This window comes from Cebus imitator, unplaced genomic scaffold, assembly GCF_001604975.1.
Source record: "Cebus imitator isolate Cc_AM_T3 unplaced genomic scaffold, Cebus_imitator-1.0 Scaffold181, whole genome shotgun sequence".
In the NCBI taxonomy this organism is placed as follows: Eukaryota; Metazoa; Chordata; class Mammalia; order Primates; family Cebidae; genus Cebus; species Cebus imitator.
The window spans coordinates 845,166-848,625 of NW_016107496.1; the positions used below are offsets into that span (position 1 = coordinate 845,166).

Below are 3,460 nucleotides of genomic sequence, written 5' to 3' on the forward strand. Positions count from 1 at the left end.
ACCCACCTCGGCCTCCCAAAATGCTGCGATTACAGGCATAAGCCACCACGCCCAGCCACCTAGCTAATTTTTATGCTATTTGTAGAGACAGGGTTATGCCATGTTGCTCAGGCCAAACTCGTGAGCTCGAGCAGTCCTCCCATCTAGGCCTCCGAAAGTATTCGGATTACAGGCATGAGCCACTGTGCCTCGCCCAGCTCTGTGTTTTTAAGGGCAAAAGACATCTCTAGTATTTTTGTTGTTGTTCTTCATGTCAAATGGATAGTGTGCCCGTATAACAAAGGTTTGAGGGTGGCACACTCACATGTGCGTGAACACCCAGTCATTATGTTTAAGAACTACAAAAGGATCTTCCTCCAGTATTATTACAGATTCCTAGAGTGGGCTTTGTGATATTTCCACCTGATTACTCTTTCATTTCTTTCTCTAGAGATTTCTAGTAACACTCCACCAGGTCATGCTACCACGGTGTCCACAAAAACTACGCTTTATAAAAACTCCCTAGTGCCCTTACCACACAGACATGCCTTGTGGCACTAAGACAAGGAGGTGGAACCTGTTGATATTCCTGCCCAATGCTTCAGATCCTCTCAAGATTGTATCTCAGGTGCAATAGAAGGATAGAAATGGTGACAGCCTAATGTGGTAAGCAAGTACCATGATATGTTAGTCAGGACTGATTAATAGGACTAGAGAATCTCCCAGCTCATCTGTTCTTCACCTGTCTGGAGTCTGAAGAAGAAAGTGTCTGTTGCAGCATCAGAGTGGGCTGCCCACGGAGCAAACAGGAGCAGAGATGGGAGGAGTGCTGCCCAACTGGCAATTAGCTGGCCACTGCCACTCCCTAACTTCCCAGCCACTTGGTAAAAGCCAGCAGGAGTAGAGCTCATCTGGAGCTGAGGAAGGACAAGAGGCCTGACTTATGGTTCATCAGCCTTTCTCCCTCCCTCTGGCTGCCATTGGAGCCTAGTAAAAGCTGAAATTGTAGCCACCAGCTCTGTGGGTTGCATACTTCCACACTGTCACTGACCCAAGGCCTGGGCCTGAGCCCAGCACATGTGCTAGGAGCAGGAGTAGGGAGTGGCGAAGGGGTGTGTTGGCCTTGCTGACAAAATCCATTTGGAATTTGTCAAGGTTGTGGTTTGGGTCTTAAGTTTGCCACAGAATGTGTCTGATGAAAGAAGACGGAATGCTAGAAAGGAAAGAGGGACCCAAAGTACAGAGGAAGGAAACAGGAAAAAGCTGAAATATTCGTGCTATGACTGTTAGAGATTCTCCTTTCTCTGCCTGAGTGTGAGAAATTGTGATTATAGATATTCTTTATCATTATTCTCTTATATCCTTTCCCATTCTAAATGCATCCCATCTTCCTTCCACACACACTAGGTTCAGTAAGTGTCTAAAGTAAGGATAGGATTTCTCCTGTCTCCATCAAATTTCCAAATCCATATTCTCAATGCTCAAGTGGAAATCCGGGACATAAAATTTGGCCATAAAATTCTGCCCTAGAGCCCAGTGTGGTGACGAAAACCTGTAAAACCCAACACTCTGAGAGGCTGAGGCTGGAAGATCTCTTGAGTCAAGGAGTTCAGGGCTGCAGTGGTCTTGCCACTGCACTCCAGCCTGAGTGACAGAGCAAGACGCTGACTCTAAATTTAAAAAAAAAAAAAAAAAAAAGTACTGGCTAAACACAGTGACTCATACCTATACTCCCAACACTTTGGGTGGGAAACCAAGGCAAGAGGATTGCTTGAGTCTGAGAGTTTGAGACCAGCCTGGGCAGCATAGCAAGATTCTATCTCTTAAAAATAAGACAAAAAACAAAAACAAACAAACAAAACTATCCTGTGGCCATACACAGTGGCTCACGCCTGTAATCCCAGCACTTTGGGAGGCTGAGGAAGGTGGATAGCTTGAGTCCAGTAGTTCAAGACCAGCCTGCATGACATAGCCAAACCCCATTTCTACTAAAAATACAAAAATTCGCCAGGTCTGGTGGTACATACCTGTAGCCCCAGCTACTCAGGAGGCTGAGACAGGAAGATCAGTTGAGCCCAGGAGGCGGAGATCACACAGCTGCACTCCAGCCTGGGTGACAAAGTACAACTTATACTCAAAACAAACAAATAAGCAAACAAACCAACTCCAGTCTCCCGCATAACCGGCTCTGCATGAATTACTCCTCCATTGCAATTCCCGTGTCCTGATAAATCGGCTCTGTCTAGGCAGCAGGCAAGGTGAACCTGCTGGGCAGTTACAGTCCCTTTGGGTTAGGCCTTGGTTGCCCTCAGTGTGGCCATCTCTACGGCATCCCCCTGTTCTTGCTTTCCTCTCTCCTCCTTTACCCTTCCAGTCCCTCAGTCGACCCCCTGGATCCACTTCCCCAAAGAATGCTCCTGCTCAAAAGTCCTGACCCCAGTCCTGCTTTTAAGGGTTGCAGGGGGTACCCAGGCTCAGGCCATGAGGACCCACTCTGGACACCCACACCGCAGTGCCACTGCCCTGAGCACAACCTCATGTCCCTCAGTGCTTTCACACCTGTCCCATCAGCCCACCGTGAGCTCCCTGAGGCAGGAGCTGGGCCCAATTCTCTGCTGTTCCGCCAGCACAGGGCTGGGCCTGAGGGCATAGTCAGTCCATGCTGGGGACTAAGTGACGAATGAAGAAGGAGTGAAGAAACACTGCATGAATAGCTTTGCCTTTTTCACACGAGTCAATTTCTTGGTCCGTTTCTATCCTGAGCTCAGTTTTCTCATTTGTCAAAATGGGCACCCCATTCTCCTTCTTGGGCTTCCATTTCTAGACAAATATATTTCTGTTTTGTTTTGTTTTTTGAGATAGGGTCTTGCTCTGCCACCCAGGCTGGAGTGCAGTGGCACGATACCAGCTAATGCAACCTCAAACCCTGGACTCAAGCAATCTTCCCACCTCAGCTTCTGGCTAATTTTCATATATTTTTTGTAGACATGGGGTCTCACTGTGGTGCCCCAACTGGTCTTGAACTTCTGGCCTGAAACTATTGTCCTGCCTCAGCCTCTCAAAGTGCTGGGATTATAGATCCAGCAGTGGCTGGAGCCACCGCACCCAGCTACTCGAGGCAAATATTGAGCCAATGCACTTGGCCATCTGCAAGGTTCCAGCCTGGGTAGCGGAGCTCTAAGCACTGGCCTCGGAGGGAGCCCAGCTTCTTGGCCCAACTCTGGGATAGACCCATTTCCCGATGGGCAGAGCATTCCAAGGCTTCTCACTCACACCTTCTGCAGCTCCAGGTCTTGGGATGCCTGAAACCCATACTCTACACGGGCAAGCCTTCATCGAGCAGCTGGTGTGGGACAGATAGGCCAGGGCGGGCACACAAGAGGAAGGAGACCCAGACTTTGCCTTGAGGAGATCACACTCAAGGAGGGACAGTTACTCCAGAGTGTGGCAGACAAAGCGCTCAAAGCCTCTGATTTTCTTT

General features: G+C 48.8%; 1 non-coding gene across 1 annotated transcript; it reads right to left on the reverse strand.

The window, feature by feature from the left end:
• Window positions 1–251: 251 nt before the first annotated feature.
• LOC119473764 lies at window positions 252–350 on the reverse strand. The gene has a single exon (XR_005202988.1). It is a non-coding gene; the product is annotated as a small nucleolar RNA U13 (small nucleolar RNA).
• Window positions 351–3,460: the final 3,110 nt, after the last annotated feature.